Raw genomic sequence first — 20,581 nt, 5'->3', positions numbered from 1 at the left:
GTAAGGGGGAGACGGAACTCTCCTTCTCAGTGCCAGGGAGGGCCTGTAAAAATACAGATGCCCAGGTCGATCCCTGGAGAGTCTGATCCATGGGCCTGCGGGGGGCCCAGTCACCTTGTTTTAGTCAGCTATGGCTGCAAAACAAAACCTTCCCAAATTTTCTGTTTGTTTATTATTTACTTATTTATATATTTATTATTTTTAATACCTGGAAGACCCATGTTTCCTGGACTGAGAATCAGCGTTTTGGGCCTCAGCGTGCTCTGCAAGGGCTGTGACCTGAAACTTTTTAAAGAACCATCCACATTTTGGGGTAGCATTTCTGAATTGTCCATCACCAACCATTTCTTCTTGGATACCATCATGAAACACCTGTTTGCCGATTGGAGTTGTCCTTCAATTTGATGCACCTCTGGATCAGAATGAAACATTAAATTGTCTTCCTTCTCCATCAGGCGTACAGTTTTTAAACTACCATTGGCATTCCGAGTCTTCTGAAAACAACATGGCAGTCTATGCACCAAATTTTCTGTTTAAAACAACAACCGTTGCATTTACTCGTGATCTGAGGAGCAGGAATTCAGGCAGGGCGCCACTCAGTGGTATGTGGTCAGCATCGCTCAAGGGGCTGCCTTCAGCTCGGCTGGGCTGGGAATGTCCACGTGGTCTGTCTGTCTGTCTCTCTCTTTCTCTCTCTCCCTCTCTCTCCGGGGGGAGTCTGACTTCTTCCAAAGCAGATGGCCTCCAAGAAGTGGCATTCCAAAGGTCTAAGGCAGAAGTTGCAGATCTCTTAAGGCCCAGTCTAGAAAGTTACACGATGATAGTTCTGCCTCTTTCTGTTGCTCAAAACAAGACATAGAGCCAGCCCAGACTGAAAGGGGGAGAAAATAGACCCCACCTCTCAGTGGGAAGAGTGGTGAAGTTTCACTGTAGAAGAGCCTGTGGGATGGGAGAGGCCATCTTTGGAAACACAATTTACCATAATTTAAAAAATAGTCTCCTGGGACTTCCCTGGCGGTCCAGTGGTTAAGACTCCATGCTCCCAATGCTGGGGGCACGGGTTCAATACCTGGTCAGGGAACTAAGATCCTGCATGAAGCCAGGCACAGCCAAAAAGAAAAAAGAAAGTCTTCAGATGAGTCTGCTGCGTCCAGCGTCTGCGAACCGCGTCTCAGGGAGCCTGCTTCGCATCTCTCCCTTCCTCCTTCCCGTCAGACAAGGCACAGCTTCAGACTGCCTCACAGCGCCGACACAGGGGCTAATTATCGATGCGCAGTGGTTTTCTCTGTCAGTATCATTCCTACCATTTGCATTCAGTAAATACTGACCGTACACTCATTATATTGGTGAGTGGGGAGAGGGTTAAAAACAGAAACCAGACTCCCCTCCCGTCTTCAGATTACTCACCATGTAAAAGTAAACAACTTCGTCTATTCCCTGGGTGAAATCATTGCATCCCTTCTCCTGATTCTGAAAAAGAAAGTTCTGAGTTAAATTTAGGAAGATGATTGCAGATTCTCTTTTTAACAAGGTCTCGGGAAGGAGTTGTGTGCCAAGGGCTATATAAATGTTTACAATTAGAGTGAATGGCCAGAATGGTGAGCGTTTTATACCTATCACCTCCCACCAGCTACATCTAAGTTTCCATACAAGGCCTGAAAAATGAAAATCAATAGAGATAATGCTTGAAATGGTGGACATCAAATATGCCTCTGGTCTGAGAGGCAATTACTTGAACAGCATCTGCAAAGAGACAAGTGAATTACAGGAGGGTTGAGAGGGACAGAGCAGTCAATGGTCCCAGGAGTCCAACATAAACAGACAGAGAGGCAGCGCCTCCATGACCACAAGTGGTCTGCTGACCTGCCCAGGATGCCAGGCTTCTGGCTACTGCCCTGCCCGCCTCGGGAAAAATGCAGCTTTGTCTACAGGCACCCGATTTTGCTCTGTAGGGAAGCTCCTCCCCTCATGGTAGTTAATCTGCAGGCTTCATGTGACTTCTTTTTTTTTTTCACACACACACACTGTATTTTATTTTTACAAGAGATAAATAGACTGACACCAAGCATTGTACATGGATGACCACAACAAAAGCAACAATGATTGCAATTACCAAACATGAAACACACTCATACTATGTCATCATGTGACTTCTTTATACAGAAGTTCAACAGTCTGCCAGCCCCGAACCATTTTTATTTCTTTCCTGAACTCCAGCTTGGGCTTTGGGGTGGCGGTGGGGGAAGTTGGGGATGTGAGAAGTAATAAGTGCATTCAGATCAGTCTTACTTGCCCAGCACATGTGCCTAGACTAATGGGTTATTGTCTAGTTGCAAAGCTGGTTTAGAGACTGAATGGAGGTGCCTGCTGGGTCACTACAGTTCTTCCGGGCCCCCAAACTCAGCTACAGCCTCTGTTCTGAGCCTGGATCCAGTGGGTTGGAAGAAAGTGTATGATGAGAAACAGGTGTCTCTCTCCATGAACGCTGGCTCCAGGCACTCAGGGAGGGGCGGGGAGTTCAGCCGCCTGCTTATGCTAACAGGCTGTCAGCTTCTCCGTGCATAGGGATAACAGAAACACGAAGCTATTCTGGTCTTGTCTAGGGAGCCATTATGTATTGAATTTCCAACGTTATTATCTCCAAAGGGCGACATCACTCAGTTTTCTCCCATTTGCATTCACTGGGAAAAGACAAATGGGTGCATATTTGCAGAGTGGAAAGGCTGGGGGTGGGGGGGAGTGGTCATGTGCTCTAACTTGGATAACCAGCGGCTCTGGAAGAAGTGTGCTCATAATTAGAGATCAGCACCTTGAGGTGACGTTACACGCTTACAAGTTTAAGTTAATCAGGCAGCAATTGGTTTTCCAGACTAATGGGATTGGGGTGAATTTTTCACTTAGAAACAAATCTCATCCATGCTTTGGCATGCCTTGTTTCCTGACATACGTCATAGTTTTCCTGTGGGAAGATAGGGAGAGATTTTATTTCAGACTTCCCCCGCCCTGACTGCCTTTGCTTTCTTCCTTTTCCAAAAATCAAGACCCAGATAAAGATAGCTAAGGAAAGGGACCATGTAGGACGCACTCCACAAAGAGTGATGCTGGGATTTGTGTTTCTGATGTGCTGGTGTGTGTCAAGTGTGTGCCAGTGGGGCTGTAAGTGGCAGGTGTAGCTTTTCTAGGGGAGGAAGGCTTGTGCTGAATTTCTGCTTTCTCATGATGAAAGGCTGCTCTCCCCACTTGTATCCCTTTGGAGTGTGTTGGCTGCGTGGGACAGAAAACCAACTACAGTCAATTTATGTACTGGGGGGTACAGCCAGTGCCACCTCTGATAGTCTCGGCAAGAAGAGCCGCTGTCAGCCTCCGGCGGCCCCACCCCTTGGGGGCTCGGGCCCAGGAGCTTACAGAGGGAAGGGTAACCAGGCCTGTACAAACTTCTGCCCCCCCCATCCCCATGTCCTCATCTTTAAAAAAAAAAAATTCTCAGCCTGGAAAAAAAATTTATGTACTAGGAGCTGAGTTTTCTCATGTAACAAGAACTCTGGAATGAGGTAATTCAGATGTTGTTGATGGCTCTTTCTAGCTTGCTGCCCTGCCATCCTTAGTTGCAGACTTCTTCATGGTTGCAAGATGGCTGTTTCATCTTCAGGCATCCCATCCATGTTTCTGACAAAAAAAAAAAAAAAGAAGGACAGGACATAGAAAACAAACTTACAGTTGCCAAAGGGGAAAGGGGAGAGGAGGGATAAATTAGGAGTTTGGGATTAACAGATACACACTACTATACATAAAATAGATAAACAACAGGGACCTACTGTATAGCACAGGAAAACTTATTCAATATTTTGTAATAACCTATAATGGAAAAGAATCTGAAAAAGAACACAGATATATATATGTATAACTGAATCACTTTGCTGTACACCTGAATCTAACACAGCATTATAAATCAACTATACTGCAATAAAAAAAAAAAAAGGAGAAGGGGGAGGAGGAGCAAGGGCAGGAGGAAGAAGAAGAGGAACAGAAGAAGGGAGAAAAAGAAAAGGGCAAAGGGCAAAAGGGACATATTACTGTGTCTTTCTTAGAATTCTTCCTGAGTATAATTCTGTTCCCATCTCCTTGGCCAGAACTGGATCATATGGACACCCCTAGTGGCTGGAAAATCAGTAGTTTAAACTGAACACGTTGCAGCTGAATTAGAAAAATGTTCTGATAGAAGGGAAAGGAAGGCGGGGAAGGGAGAAATGAGGAGTTTGGGACTGACATATACACACTGCTATATATAAAATAGATAACTAATAAGGACCTATGGTATAGCACAGGGAACTCTACTCAATACTCTGTAATGGGCTATATGGGAAAAGAATCTAAAAAAGAGTGGATATAGGTATATGTATAACTGATTCACTTTGCTGTACCCCTGAAACTAACACAACATTGTAAATCAACTATCCTCCAATTAATTTAAAAAAAGAGTTTATTGATGAGGAAATGAAGAATTAAGTGAATTAACTAAAATCAAATAATAAATTACATTCTAAGGGAAAGAAAAAGAAGGGAAAAAGAAGAGAACGGACCTGGTCTAGGGAACCAGTGGTGTCTGCCATCCTACCCAGTCCCTAGTGCTCCACCCACAGTCAGAGAAGTCCTGCTTTTCAACCCCCAATGTCAGTGTCAGGGCTGCCTGCTCCTCCCCTCCAGGCAGTCTGGCCTGGGAACCCTTCTCTCCTCTGCCTGGGGCCTCAATAGCATCAGCTTTCTCACCCCTTCATCTTGGGAAGAGAGAACAAAGCAGCTGCATCTCACCGGCGTGGTCTGGGCCCAGGGTACCCGTGCCCAGGGAACCAGTTCTGAAGACCCTTTGGTTAAGCTGAGAGGTTGCTGGCTGGAGAGAGGGCATGGAAGAAGGTGTTCGGAATGCACCTGGAGAGGTGGGCTGAGGCAGGATCATGTAGAGTCTTGTGAGCTGCAATTCACTTAAATTCAACCAGTTGTAAGTGAGTCACCATGCAAGACACTAGGGCGTATAAATGGAGTAAGATGCCTGGCTGATCCCAAGGAGTTCCCATTCTACTTGGGCCGCACACACATGCAATTAAACACAGTAAAATTCAGACGATGATATGTACAAGCACAGATGAAGAGACGCAGTGCAGTTCATGACAGTGTGGACAAAACAGCTTTAATTTCAATAAGGTGATATCTGAATTTCACTTTGCATGGTAGGTATGATTCATGTAAGTAGAGAAGGGAGGGAGAGGATATCTTAAGCAGAGAGGATTATATGAGCAAAAGTTTGGGGGTGGGAAAGCAGGCAATGTATTTGGATAATTGTGAGTGGCCCTCTTGAGCTGGGGGACAGCGTTTGCAAGGACTGGGGTGACTAGAGTGATGAGATGGGGAAGGCAGGGCAGAGAATGGGTCGGAGATGAAGCAGAAAAGGTAGGTGGGTGTCAGGTGGTAAAGACTGAATGTTGGATTTTAAGAAGTTGGATTTTAACTTGTAGAAAATAGGGAGCCTTGGAAGGTTTGAATCACATCTGTGTTGTGGAAAATTATTACCAAACAAGAGTTAGTGTGGGGTGGGGAGACTGAGGCAGAGGCACCAGCGGGAGGCTGGTACCTAGAACAGAAGCAGTGGGGGGAGAGGCATGAGGACGGTACACACTTTTCTGGATGAATAACTGAGTTGGAGCAGTGCCATTTCCAAATTCAAGGAAGATGCGGGAGGAGAGTCAGCTTTGGGGGCTCAGATGATGGATTCAGTATGGGCACTGCTGAGCCCCTGGAGATTACTCGTCTGGGTCTCCGGGGTAAGGACCAGGCTGGAGAGCGTGGGGTCATCAGCCCTAAGTGGGTGGCAAAACCATGACTGTGGATTGGACTGTCCAGGAACTATGCAGAGTAGAGGACAAAGGGCCCAACACAACTGGTTGAGGGAGAAGCCAAGGAGTTTGAGAAAGAAAGATCAGGAAGGGGGGAAGGGATCAGGACCAAGGAGTGCTTTTGAAGTGAGCAGAGCTCATTCAGCGAGGGGCTTAGCATTCGCCTGAGGGTGGGAGAGAACACGCTTTCAAATCCCTACAAAGTAAAATGAGTACGAATGGACCCAAGGTAGCAATTGGTGGGCAAGGTCTGCTCTGCTTCTGCAGTCTGCACCCTAGGATGAAACAGCACCCAAAGCTTGCTGTTTCTACTAGGAACTGCTAGGAGGGACAAAGGTCTCCTGGGTGACTCCTGGTCTTGCCCCTTTAATTTTCCCTGCAGGCCCTCTGTTTCCTGTCCGTAGCTGTGTGACCTGGGTACTGACTTATTGCAGGTCTGTTTTTGCCACAGTACAAGGGAACTGGGGCAAGTGTTACCAGATGGAGTTTTAGCTGCACAGTTGCAAGATACTTCGCTCAGCACAAGTCCCTTAAGCTCCCAACAATTACACTATCCTTTCAAACCCTACGTCTTGGCATGGATCTTATTCTGGGCATGGGGGGGTGAGAGTGGGGAGGGTTTTAGAAATGGTTTCTGTGCTTTCGTGCCCTATGCCCACCGTGGCTGGGCACCCCTACCCCAGCTCTCTCTCTTTGCTCCTTGGCCTCTAGAGAAGCAGGCTTCCCTTCAGTTGGGATCCAAGCCGATTTCTCAGCTTCATATGAGCACTGCTCTCCTGACGGCTCCTGATCCTTGACTGTAGGGTCCCCCACACTATGGAGCCAGCAACTCCCCAATTCTTGCTTGCAGTAGTTTTCTTAATGCCCTTCAGTGGCTTCCCATTGTCGGGAGAATAAAAGCTGGACTCACCCAGGAACCACCAGGTCTGCCTGGTCTGGCATCTGCTTCCTTCTCCAGCCTGTCTCCTCCGCTCCAGAGCCACTGCGGCTCCTTTCACGCCATGCTCCTTCTGCCTCAGGGCCTTTGCGCATGTGGCTTCCGTTCCTGTGTCAGAATCATTTCCCAGCCCTGCCTGTCACTCCAATTCCTGGCTCCTTCACCTCATCTCCTTAACACCTCCTGACCCTTCAGCTCGCTTCTCAAACGTTCCATCCTCAGGGCTCTGAATCCTGTTTTAATGACACACTTGTCCATGGGATTATTTGATCAATCTCTGTCTTGCCAATTAGCTCTAAGGGACCATGACTTTCCTTTCACTGTGGAGCCTGGAGCTTGGCCCAGGGCTCACTGCCCAGTAGCTCCTCATGCCAATAAATGTGTTGAAAGAATGAGGCAGCTGGTGACCTTTTTTACTGATGCCCGCATGTTTCATAGGGGCTAGATGTGTTTATTCCTCCCCTAGAAGGGAACCAGGACTCCCGCTAGAACAAACTTGTGTGTGACTTCACAGCTGTGTCACCCCAAACTCCCTCAGCTGTGCCTCTGGATGCACTGGGAAGAAGCGTATTTGAGGGGCAAGCCAAGGTCCTTCGCACGTGAATGTAGCTCCTGCTGCCCCTCTGCGGCCTTTCACTGCTAAGGCGCATCTGAGTAATTTGGCTAAACACCTTGGAATTCTCTGGCAAGACAAGGGCTGGTACTAACAGGTGACTCGGCTTTGGAGTTCTGACCCCTGGCCTGTCTCTCTCAAACAGACTTGCAGACCTGGGTTTGAAGTGTCCTCACCGGGAGGAACTCTAAGAGGCAACACAGTGAGATGCTGGCAGGCATCCCTCAAGGGCGTCTGCGAGGGACTAATCTACTTGCCCAAGGACATGGGCCTAGCGAGTGATTTTCAAAGGCACCCACGGAACTTCGGGACTGGGCCAGAGAGACGTCCACTCTGTCCAAGGTTCTGTGCTCATGGAGTCCAAACTGTCCTCTCGAGGGTTCCTCACTCTTTCTCAGTAGCCATTTATGGCTTCCACATCTGTGCGAAGCCTTCTGGAATCCATGTATATTTCCTGCTTTGGGGTTTTGAGACTGGACCATTTATTAAAATAATTCAATCTAGGGTTCGAGCTGGAAGGGGCCTCTGGATTATCTAGCCCATGTCCTTCATTTCACAAATGAGAAAACTGAGGACCAGGGCTTGGGGTGTTGAGGTAGGGCTGGGTCTCTTCCTGGCAGTACCCATCGTACTAGGGTTCGGAGTCTGTAAGGAAGTCCCTGCAGCTCCTCTCGGGCTTGGACAGTTACAGGTTCTCTCAGGAGCCGGCCCCCTCTCCCTCACCCCCAACCCTGTCGATCCCCCTCCCGGCTCAGGCTGGGCAGCCTCATGGCCGGCAGCATGGCTTCCTGGCTACCAACCGAGTGGCCAGCCCTTGCTGTGTCCGTGGTTTCTGCCAGTGGCTGGCCTCGGGCCCTTGCTACAGGCCCTGCTCCGCACAGCGACTGCCGGCTTACGGAGCGCTCACTCTGAGCTCAGCTCCCGGGGGTCAGTGTTCCCACCGCCGTTTCACATGGAAGGAAACTGAGGCTCGAGAGTTCCCTTCAGTGCTGTGCTCAAGGTCACATCACAGGTGCAGTTGCGGAGCTAGGATTTAAATCTTCTCATTCAGTTTGTCGTCTCGAATTTGGACCTGAGGAGTGGACTGGGGAGGGGGCGGTACTGTGACCCGGCAGGAGCGGGACGAGGGGCCCTGATGAGGGGGATCTGGGCAGCAAATCTGTGCTTCCAGCGAGCCCCCGCCCTCAGCAGCCCCCCTGGCTCTTGCTGAAAATGACAACTCCGGCCAGAACCGGCTCGCGCGCCCACGACACAGCCATTCATGCTTTAGGTGCGCATCCCACTTAATTGTCAAGACTTTCAATTAACGTGGGTTGCTGTGTCTGGTGCTGGGTTATTTTCTCGTATTTTTCCGTCCCCCCTCCCCACCTCCCCGAGTTTACTATTTCGGAGAGACACTAGCTCTGTCTTCGTGTTTGTCTCGCTCCTCCCCACCCTCAGCAGAGGAAAACCGAAAAGCCACAGCTGGCGGCGGATGCGCGCCGGCGCTGGCCCGCCCCCCCGGCGGCGGTCTCCTGTTGCTTCTCGGAGCGGCCTGCGCTTTGAAAAAGAATCTCTCCCGCACCCGGGAGCAGCGGCGGCGCGCTCCGAGGAGCCGGCGGCGCGCGGCGAGCAGGAGAGGGTCTGCGCGCGGACGCCAACCGGAGGTCGGCGGACACTGACCTCGCGGTTCCCGGAGCCCAGCCCCGGCTGAGCTCCCACCCACCACTCCCCACCCCTGCAGGACGCGCCTCTCCAACAAGCCCCAACCCTTCCCAGCAGGGGAGGCGGGAAAAAAGCGAAAGCCTCGCCCACAGCCCTGCCCCCAGCCCCGCCGCTCCCAGGCTCCTCCGGACTCCGCGCACCCTCCTGGGATTGTCTCGGAGGGGACCGCGCTGTGCAGGTAAGGGGCTGCGGTGGTGGCAAAGTTGGGTTCTTCTTCTGGAGAGGGAGAGAGGCTGGGGTGGGGACCGATCGCGGGGCGCCGGGATGCTGCCGGGGTTGGTTTGTTTCTGTGGGTGTGAGCGGTCCTCGCCGGGCAGCTGCCGCCTGGGCCGCGGAAACCGGGTAGGGGATGGAAACCCGGAGGTGGTCGTCGGAAGAGTAGAGGAGCTGCCGAGGGGAGGCAGGCCGTGGCGGTGGGAGTGAAGGTGTTCTGGAAAGGCGCTTGCCGCCTGCCTGGAGCTTGGGGCTACGGTTTTGGGAGAAGGGGAAAGGGCTGCTCTCCGCTGTGTCCAGGGGGTTTTCCTTTGTTACTTGGAAGCTTGGACTCTTAAGTGGAGTGTGCGGAGGTGAAGACAGGGAGGGGGCCGGCTGTGTGTGTGCACACATGAGCCATACAAAATGGAACTTGCCGGCTCGGTGCTGGGGGACAGGGAGAGCTGGGGCTGGGCAGTGGGCACTGGGAGTGGGGGCAGGTAAGGAAGGCTGATTCCAGGGCGTGGGGTTCATGAGAGCGTCTGCATCAATTTTCCTCTCCTCTTGTCTAACCAGTCCTAGCTTCTTCCAGGGGGCCCTGACCACCCCCACCCCCCATTCCCTCCTTTCCTGGTGCCCAACCCTCTTTCCCCAGCAGGGCTGGCCCTGGCACAGCCTTCCCCATTGTGTCTCTTGGGCTTCCGTGGATACTTGGAAGGGCCGCCTGGGGCTACTGGCGCTCGCTTCTGGGCTCTTACAAGTGGTGGCTGGTGAAGGAAGCACCCGGTGGTGGGAGCAGGGATCAGCCACACTGGAGCAATGGGCCTGGCTAGGCCCCTGCTGCCCACCTCCAGGCATGGCAGGCTGTGGCTGCCGGGGCTTCTCGCCACGAATGTGGCCTCTGTCTCCACTTGCTTTGTCTTCTTGGCGTTGTGCTCTCTGGCTGGGCCCAGATTTCCAGGTTTGGAGATGGATCAGTGGGCAGCCCATGTCCTCTGTGAAAGGATCCTACTGTGAGGGCCCAGTACCCTCATATTGTGTATGTGTGGATATGTATATCTGTTTCCGCAACTTAGCCTTTTTCACGTGACCTGCCCGGTAGTTGCCATGGAAACCCCTCTTCAATTCTCAGCCTCCCTCCTTTTCCTGCCCATTCTTTACCTCCATATCGCCTCCCCTCCCCCCAACATGGTTGCCTAGATACTGGTTATCCCTGACTTCTCAGAGTAGGAGACCTTGGAGAGCTAGCTAGCTCCCAGCTCAAACTGACGTGGTCCCTACCCCATCCAGGCCCCCCAACACACAGTACACGTCACAAACACACCCCAAACATATGCACACTTGCCACACCACCTATACACTCACACACATACCGCACATCCTACTTGCCACACACACTGCATCAACACACTACACACACATATATCATGCCACATGTATACCACATAACACGCCAAATACACCATACATATACCACACCACAACACACCACCCCCAATGACACACGTACACCCTGTCATCACACTGTGTGGGTTTTCACACATACCAGCAATAACATCCCATTGCTTCCCCAACACACACACAGTACTTCTTCGCAATAGGTCTCTGGCTGGAAGAGAGAGGGCAGTTTCCTAGCTTTATGCCAAGGAGCATGTAGGGGAAGGCTCAAAAAGGCCAGAAGGAAACACCTCCCCAAGAACCCTGCAGAAGAAGGTGGAGAGAAATGCACTTCCAGATTCCTTCAGAGGGCAGCCCCTCTCCTAGGTGCTAGATGCAAGAGGCTGGGCGTGGACCAGAATTTAAATCTCTCCGTGGCAGCTTTCTACCTGTCTTGACCCTGAGAAAGCCTGAGGCTCCTGGCCCCTCCTAGGAGTCTGGACTCTGCCGCTGAGTCTTCCTGCCTAGCAGAGGATCAGGCAGCTCTGGGACCAGCAGAAGGCTCTGAGCCTCCACAGAGGAGGGAGGAAAGGTTGTGACTGTGTTAGGAGAGCAGGGAGGGTAGGGAGAGGAGACAAAGCCTGGATGGGGGCTGGGAGGAGAGGGGAGCCAGAAAGAGAGGAGCCAGGTGAGTTTAGAAAGTGTAGGTAGGGTGATGGCGGGGAGGAGGTCCAGGCTATCCTCCCTCCCCCAGGTACACTTTCCTGCTTTCTCCTTGGCTCCGCCAGCCACATCTGTGCATCTAGGAGAGGAAGCGGGTTTGCAGAGGGCTCCTGGATGGCCAGGGCTTTTCTAAGACCTGTCGCTTCTCTAGGGGTCTCGTGGTAGACACCGGAGGCAAGGGTCTCCTTCCTGGCTGCCTTGTGATCTCTGGACTGACTTAGGCCCCATTTCATTCAATTATTCAAGGAATTGTGTTAAGTACTTACAATGTGTTCATTGCTAGGGTCATGAGGGTGAGAAGGAAGACACAGAGTCCCTGACCTCAGAGTCCTAGATTTCTCGGAGCCGGAAGGGGAACATCCAATCAGGACATCATGTAGATGGGGAAACTGAGGCTCGGGGTCACACACCCAGGTGTGGCTGAGGCCTCTGACTCTTCAGCCAGGGTTTGTGACGCCCATACTTCCTGTGCCACATCACTCGCCTTCTTTTCTTTACTGCCAGCAATCCTCTGGGGACCAGGATCCCTTGCAAAGTGTGGGTGCCCTAGTGGGTGGGGAGCCTGCTCCGTCCTATTTTCCGGGAGAATGTGGCCAGGAGTGGGGGGGAAGGAGGAGCAGTTCCCTAGACCCTGGAAACTCCCCACAGCCATAGGGAAGCCAGCCCACCAGATCCCCCATAAGTCAGAGCCGAGCCCTGTTGGACCTAGCTGGCTGCCATCTGGGTGGCACACTGTGCCAGGCAGCCCCCAGGACTCACTGTCTGACAAATCACCCACCAGCTTCTGCCTGAACACCCTGGAGGAAGCAAACCAGTCATGACAGGCACAGCCCCTGGAGGCAGAGAGCCCGTAGCAGAAAGGCTATGAACCTGGAGACACAGACCCAGGCTGTAGTCCTGGCTGTGCTCCAAGGGGAAGTGCATTCATCCCACAGATATCCTTTTGGATGCAAACTGGGTTTCTGGCGAAAGTCAGAAATGGTGTAGACTGATCTCAAGCAACTGAAAGCCTCCACGATTTTAGACCTCTGTTTCCACAGCCATCAGCAGAGGGGCTAGATTTCATGATTTCTAAGGCATTTCTGCCTCCTAATTTTTATAGATTGTACAGTCTTGAAAGAGATCCATTTTCTCTCCAGGTGCCAAACTGTACTCATGATTTCATAACACAGGGTTGTAGCTGAGCTGAGCAAGAAAGGGGCTGGTCTCTGGTCGCTCCGGAGAAGGCCTCCCCTTTCACCCCGTGGGCCAGGAGATGCTCAGGAAAGCTCAGACCGGGCTTTTTTCTCTCAGGCTGCAGTAGCCGGTCCCCCTGGACACCATGTCCACCTGGTCTCTTCTGCCAGGATGAAAACTGGGGCTGGATGGAGTCTTGGGAGATGTGGTCTCTGGAGAGGATGAGGTCCAGGGCCATCATTTGGTGGGTCTATGAATCCTCTGGACGGAGAGCCTTGGACCAGCTGGAGAGCATGACGGGAGGTGCCAATCAGGGTTTTCTGTCTCTAATGAGAAGCAGGGTGTCTCTGGCCAAGACAAAAGCTTGGAACCAATTTGGCAGCTTCTTCTGTGCTCTGGAATGGGAAGGAGGAGGGGCCCTCTGACCTGGGAAAGTATGAAGTCAGCTTGGAGCTCACGCAGGAACACACTTGTTACAAAGATGCGCGGGGGAGCTGGAGGCTCGGGAGCGGGGCTGGGGGCCTGGGAACCAGGCCGGGACCATGGGAAGGTGGCTGCTGAGCTCAGAAGATCTGATTTGAAGCCAGGGATGAGGGAGGATCTAGTTGGAATGACAGTGCCCCCCATGCAGCTGGAGGGCAAAGCCAGGCCTGGGAAGGGACAAGAGGCGAGGTCTTAAATTCATACAAGCCATCCCTTGAACAAATGTTAACTGAGTCCCTCCCCTATGCCAGGCCCTGTGGGCTTCCCAGGACCCACAGAGCTGTGAGAAAGCCAGATGATGGTTTCATTCACCGGAGCCCTCCTGCTCCGGTAGATCCATCCATTAACCCTGTCCCTCCCTCTCTCCCCAGCTGACCTCACCCGCACCTCCCACCGGGAAGGCCCTGCCACGTCCTTCTTCAACAAGCAGGGCCCCACACTTGCTCGTGTGTGGCTCACACAGGCACACACTCTCCCCTCCTCACACATACATAATCTCCATACCTAACACACAGGCGTAAGCTCACAGGTTCCCGAGCCCCCCCTCACCTCACCCCGGTGCAGTCTCTCACCCAGACCATTGTGACCGCCTCTTCCCGTCCACTTTCTCAGCCCCCATCCTTTTACCACTGATCTTGTGGGTCCATATGTCTGACCTCTCCATTGCCCTTATTTTTTTTTAATTTTTAAAAAAATTTATTTGTTTTATTTATTTATCTTTGGCTGCATTGGATCTTTGTTGCGGTGCACGGGCTTCTCACTGCGGTGGCTTCTCTTGTTGCGGAGCACGGACTGTAGGCATGCGGGCTTCAGTAGTTGTGGCTCGCGGGCTCCAGAGCGCAGGCTCGGTAGTTGTGGCGCACGGGCTTAGTTGTTCCGTGGCATGTGGGATCCTCCCGGACCAGGGATCGAACCCGTGTTCCCCGCACTGGCAGGCGGACTCCCAACCACTGTGCCACCAGGGAAGCCCTCCATTGTCTATTAATGAGGACAGGTGCCTGGCACTGGCCCTCGAGGCTCTCAGGAACTCGCCTGCAGCTACCTCTCCAGGCACCTTCTCCAGATGGTCATCCCGAGCCTTGTACTTCCTACGCTCTGCCTCCACTCAGGCCCCAACAGGAATGAGCTGTCTCACGCCAGCCTGCTGAGTAGGGGGTAGCGGCCTTTGGAGACGCACAGACTTCGGGTCTAATCTGGGTGCTGACGCTTCCTAGCTTTCTTAACTCTTCTAAGCCTCAGTTTCCTTATCTGTCAAATGGGCATGAGGATTGAGCAGGGGTAAGCTATGTCAAGTGCTTCTTGGTGCCTAGCATATGGTAAACACTCAGTAGATACTAGCTGCTATAATAATAACAATAGTAATAGTAATGACACATGGTTATTATTAGAATGACATTATTGTTGTTATAGCATCCTTTGAAGCTCCTCTCCAGTGCTCATTCTTTCAAATAGCTTTTCCTAATTCCCAGTAAACAGACAAGCTTTCCTCTTCCTGGTACCCCTGAAATGCTCTGTTGATTCTTCCCTTAGAGTACATGCCTACTGAGCCTTCATTTAGCTACTTATGTCCTCGCCTGCTCCCCATACCCGCTCCTACCTCTGCAAAGGCAAGGTCTGTTTTTTGCCCCAGACAGGGCCTGGCACAGTGTCAGACGTGGAGAAAGCCCAGAGAGCATCTGTGAACTGAACATATGTGGGAAAAAGTCCTCACCCACCAGGGCATGGTGAAAACCCACTTGTCCCTCTAAGCTCTCTCCCACTGTCACTTCTACCCAGGTGCCCACCGCACATACCTGAGGGGTACATTCCTTTATGCCCATGTGTCATTTCAGTCTGCCTGTTCCTTTGGTAGAATCTGAAAACTAAGAGTCAGACCCTATCGGAGGTCTGGAGGTGTTTAAGGGCTGAAGGCAATGGAAGGAAGCTGATTCATCACAGCGTTTTGGTGATTGGGCCTTGACGGAGACCTGGAGAGCCAGCTGGAGGAGGTGGCGGGGGGAGGGGAGCACTGAGAAAGTTTTAAAATTCCTTTAAAATTCCACACCGATCCTCAGGTTGTTCTGGGCTTAGATTGGATTATGACTAAAGGCATAATGATGCTGAAGCATCCATTCATTCAGTCACGGGCGTTTACTGAGCAGCTACTATGCAAAGTGTTGGAGATTCAGAGATGCGTAGAATGTGCCTCTGCTTCCAAGGAGCTCACAGTCTGATGGGGGAGACACACATGGTTGTGATGGTGGTACCTGGAGAGAGGCATGGGCCTTGGCTCTGTGGGAATTGGGGCAATGAGGCGTGTGGCAGGAGGGAGGGGACAGTGCATTTCCCGAAGCAGAGACAAACAAGGTCGGGTAAACCTCCACGCATGCGACGGGACCAGGTCGGGCAGGTTTCCAAGTATGCAGGCCCATGGGTCAGGGTGCATCCCTGTGTCATTTCTACCCTCAAGCAAGACAATGTGAGCATAGACAAAGTGCCCTGTAGGTTCAAACGCACCGCCCAGAGCTCTGCTTTCAAAGGAGGTGGGCTGTTGAGCAGAGGCTGGAAGGGGCAGGTACTGTGGTCTGGCTGTGGGCAGGGCTACTCGGGCCTGGCCCCTGGGCCTCTGGCCGCTGCTCCGAGTTTCTGTTTCTGCAGCTGGGACTGTTCGTCTGGCCTCTCTTGAATGGGCCTTTGTCAGTAGGCTGTCCACCATCCAGACTCCCTGGAGCGGGACTGAGATCCCTCAGGGGGCAGGGGCGTGGGGCCCTGGGCTGGCAGGTGGCAGGCCTAGTCCCGCTCCCTTACTCACTCTGGACAGCTGTATCACCGGCCTGTGCCGGGGTTGGCCGCACAACGCTGCCCTATGTGCCTGCCTCTGAGGGCTGTTGGGAGAAGCCCACAGGGTGATGTCTGGGATGGCGCTGCAAAGACTGTCATAGTCGGCAGTGATGGGGGAGGGAGGAAGCAAGGCCTTATGACCCTGCTGGTGGGCCAGCTTCAGGTCTCTCCAGGGAATCTTTTTAGAAACCAGGCCTGTGTTTGTGATTTGTGAATTCGGTGTGTCCGCTTCTAAGGAAAGGGTCTTATTTCTTTTTGTGGTCAGGTCTTTTCTTCCTTTGCCTCAGAAGTAATCCCACATTAAAGAAAAAGGTGCCTCCGAGTTAAAATAGTAAGTTCTCTGTACGTGATAAAGGAGTTTTGTCCCTCCCACGCCCCCTGTGCAGCCGGGCTGGATTGGGTCTGGGCTCACGGAATGGGAAGAGCTTTGAGTCATGGGGACCGGTGGGCCCAGCCTCCAGCCTCCCAGCTGTGGGGTGCCCTCCTCCCTGAAGGAAGGACGGTGGGGCAGACCCAGGGATGGGGCTATGCAAGGAGGCCCTGCCAGGCCTGAGGGCCCTGTGATGAGAGGGGCTTGGTAGGAAGGGGCCACCTTGGTGGGTGTCAGCAGCGATGATCGATGATCGGGGCCAGAGGCCCGGCCCTGCTTGTAAGGAGGTCCAGCTGCCCTGGGGCAGTGCAGGGAATCCAGTAAAGTGACAGCAGCCACTGTGAGCCCCTCGGCCTATTAGAATGTCACCACCCTCTGCTCTCTCCTGAGTCCCAGGCTTTGACTTCTCTCTGCCCTTCAGCCTTTCTCTGGAATTTTATAGTTAGGCTAGTAAAGAGAATAATTTATGTTTAATGCTTATTTGATGAGCATTTAACATGCAAATCAAGGGAACACGTTGCATGTTCCTCTGAAGGCCACAGATCCATCAGCAAACTCTGGTTGGACCCAAAGCACTTGTTTTAAAAGGCAGCTTTAAAAGCCTTTGCTGGATTTTGGCTCTGGTCTGCACCGCAGAAGCCCGGCCCCTATTACAGAAACATCAGACATCACCAGCAGGGCACAGGGCTCCACACCACTTGCCAGGAAGGTGAGCAGATGTGGGGGTGATAGGGTGGGGTTGGGGAGCTGTTTTGTTTTTAAATGAATTAAAAATTTAGTAAATTATTTTTAATAGACCTTTTAAAGAAAAATTTTAGATTTACAGAAAAACAGAACAGCTAGTACAGAGAGTTCCAATATAACCCTCCTGCACAGTTTCCCCGATTACTGTCTTACATGAGTGTGGTACCTTTGTTACAGTTGATGAAATAATATTGATATATTATTATTAACTAAAGACCATGCTTTATTCAGATTTCTTTAGTTTTTCCCTAATGTCCTTTTTCTATTGCAGGACCCCATCCGGATAACCACATTCCATTTAGTTGTTATGTCTCCTTAGGGTCCTCTTGGCTGTGACAGTTTCTCAGACTTGCCTTGTTTTTGATGATCTTGAGAGTTTTTGAAGAGAACCGGTCAGGTATATTGCAGGATACCCCTCAATGGGGATTTGTCTGATGGTTTTCTCATGATTAGACTGGGCTTATGGGTTTGGTGGAGGAACATCACAAAGGTACAGTGCAATTTTTATCACATCAGATCAAGGGTACATACCATCAGCATGATTCATCACTGTTGATGTTGACAGCGCTGGGTTTCTAGTCCCTTAATTTAGTGCCCCCACTTAAGCAGAGTTCCAGGGCCTGGTGATCAGAGCAGTGCTTTCCACTCCTCGAGACAAACATCAATCTGTCAAGCAGCACTCGCTGGCTGTCTGCACTGCCCCAGGTCTTACAAGTTGTGGAGTAGCACAGAGACTTTCCAGGCAGGAGAACCTTATTAAAGAGAGCATTAAACCAGAATGTGTTGTGTGGCAAATCAGTGCTAATGACAGGTCACAGGTGCTCTTAGTCTGGAGAAAGAAGTCAGCGCATGGGCTGGAGTGGCAGTTGGACAAAGATAGCATTTTTCAACCTTGGCTACACGTTAGAATGAGTGGGGAGATTCTTAAAATTACTGATGCCTTGGTCACACCCCCAGAGTTTAGAATTTGATGGGACATAGTTGATCCCTATTATTATTATTATGAAAAAGCTCTCCATGTGATCCTGAGGTGCAGCCAGAGCTGAGAACTGGAATAAACAGGGGAGGGAAGGGCGTTCTAAGTGGAGGGAACAGAATATACAATGGCCTGGAGATCGAAACACATGTGGCAGGGGACGGGAGTAGACCATCTTAGCTGAAAGTAATGGGAGAAAATACTGAAAGGGTAGAAAAGGGATAGACTTAGAGGTATTTATATGCCAGAATAAAAAGTTTTGATTTTTTAAAAAATAGACTACGGAAGCACCATGATACACTTGAGTTTGGGAGAGAAGTGATCAGCCTACCAACAGCCCAGGGGAGCAAGGATGAGGGTCTGAACTAGAGCGAGCAATGGAAGAGAAGATTATAGAGATAGCGCAGGAGTCAGCGTGGCTGGGACTTTGCCGCAGACACCACGTGGAGTTCAGCAGGCGGGGAGGAAACCCTGTGGACTCAGTTAAGACCGTAAGCTCCATGAGGCAGAGAATGTGTTGCTGCAGCTCCCCCAGTGATGACTAAGGTCCTGGGCAGCAGTAGGCCATCAAGAAATGTTTGTTCATTTGGTTACTGGAAGGATAATGATGCCACTCTTTCCAAAATTACACCTTGTTCCAAAATTATCCTCCTCTTCTCCACCAATTTCTCCACCTAAATGCAGGCGGATCTCAGCTCTTTGGAAAGCAATCTGATTAAATAACTCAGGCCGAGATATAAATAACTGTTAGGAATGGAAGTATTTACCTTTTAAACGAAGCATTTGGTGGAATTAAGAACTCTCTCCTTGGGAGAATGTTGTGGGTGTGGATATATTTTTGAGTAGGGGTGGTCTTTATTTCAATTCTACACCCTAATCTAATTCTGAACCATACCAGAGAAGAAGGGGACCTGCAGCTTGGCAGCCTGCTCTGAAAGGCTGTCAGTTGCTGGGCTGGTAGTTCTGTTGGCCTCCCCTGTGAGCCTAGCTCCAATGGACAGGATGCCCTACAGCTGGTCTGGGATGCTGTCTAGCTCCCGCGTAAATACACTGATGTTCTGCTAGGCAGAGAGCATCAGGGTGCCCAGCAGCTGCTGTGGGGAGACTGGGGAGGGAGAGAAGAGAGCCCGTGCTGGTGCTGAAGCTCAGCTGGGAGTGACGGGAAGACCTGTGAATAGCTGGGGATGGCTGAAGGATATGCCAGGCCTCCTCCCGCCTCCTGAGGGTCTCCAGGGTCCCAGCCTTCACATCAGTCGTAGTGGACAGAACAGAGTTGAGCAGGAAACTGTGAAAGGGAAAAAATGACATAATACATGCCAAAGTTAAATAAAACTAATTTTATTTGGGTTATTCTCTCACCCTGGTTTTTCTCCCCTGGCCTGGGTAAGAACACTCACGTCCGATGAGCCCTGCTTGGTCTTGAGTCAAGGTCAGCGTTTTGATTTCCCTTAGTCCCCATGCATTGCCACATTTGCCAGGGAGGCAGCAAGGAAGAGTGGAAAGAGCCTAGCATGTGGCATCCACAGAATTAGGAGCCGATGCCAGCTGTGCCATTGTTAGCTGTGGGGCCTTGGACCAGGTAACCTAACTCGGAGCCTCACCTTCTCTAATCTGTAAAATGGCAGTGATATCCAACATCGCCTGCAGTTGTGATGTTCCTTTGAGCTAATGCTTGTGAAGTTGCCTGGTGAGTCGGGTGTCTTCCAGATGTTTGGTGTTATCAACATCACCACCATCACCATCATCCTCCCCTTCAGCCACCGTGGGCAGGCAGCAGGAGCAGGGTGGGGTGGAACGTACACAACACCATCCGTCCCCCTTTGTCTTAACGACACCCACAGGTACACTCGAGGGTCTGGGGCTGTAGGACAAGAGTCTCTGTCCTGATATATCTTGCCTCAACCTCCCTTAAATCCAAGAGGCAGGAGGACCAGGGTGCACCGTATCCCAGTCTAGCAGAAGTCTGCTCGGCCCTGCCCAGCAGGCTGCTTGGACAGCATAGACCCTGTGTCTTCCACTGGGCAGCTGTCCTGCAGCCAGGGAGCGGGGTGAGATGTCTTCTCCCAGGAGCCGCAGCTGTCCGCTGACTCTCCTCCCCGCGCCCTGCCCAGGGGCATTCTCCTTTGTCTGCTCTGTGGAGCACCAGCGTGACTGGGGCAGGCAGGGTATGGTGGAAGCACAGGGGCAGGCAAGGATGGAGGCCCAGCTGGGGCCTCACGGGGAGGGCGTCAGCGTGGAGCCTTGCTCGATGTTTCTCCAAAGCAGATTTCTTTTCTCAGCAGTCTCCACCTCTCCTTGCTTTGCCACCGTGTCCATCTCTTACTCAGTTTCTGCTGGGAGCTCCTCCCCTAGGCCAGCCTCCGTTCTGTCCTGCAGACTCTTCCTTTCTCTTCCCTTTGCCTGCCTGTCTTGCACGTCTCTTTGGGCCCCTCCCCGTTCAGCTTCTCCTCCTCTGGGGTTTCTTTCCTCTTCTGTCTCAGGTCCTCTCTGTCTTGCTTCCGTGTCTCTTGGTAGGGGCTCGCCCACTTTGGGCCGCGAGGATGTGTCCCCGTCCCTGACTGTCCCAGGCAGATCTGAG

At 51.7% G+C, this 20,581-nt stretch overlaps 1 protein-coding gene across 5 annotated transcripts in view; it reads left to right on the top strand.

Moving 5' to 3' along the window:
• Positions 1-8,997: 8,997 nt before the first annotated feature.
• FXYD6 (FXYD domain containing ion transport regulator 6) overlaps positions 8,998-20,581 on the top strand; it is a 32,619-nt gene continuing 21,035 nt past the window's right edge. For 2 of the 5 annotated variants that reach the window (XM_007196571.2, XM_007196570.2), the window contains exon 1: positions 9,181-9,320. The gene's annotated coding sequence lies outside the window, so the exon portion shown is untranslated. Of the gene's footprint in view, positions 9,321-20,581 lie in introns of all 5 variants that reach the window. The other 3 variants (XM_007196573.2, XM_007196574.3, XM_057553012.1) reach the window with 2 other exon arrangements.

The sequence above is a fragment of the Balaenoptera acutorostrata genome, chromosome 9 (assembly GCF_949987535.1).
Source record: "Balaenoptera acutorostrata chromosome 9, mBalAcu1.1, whole genome shotgun sequence".
NCBI lineage: Eukaryota > Metazoa > Chordata > Mammalia > Artiodactyla > Balaenopteridae > Balaenoptera > Balaenoptera acutorostrata.
Note: the sequence above shows the minus strand (reverse complement) of the source record. Positions and strands in the feature narration are given on the sequence as shown.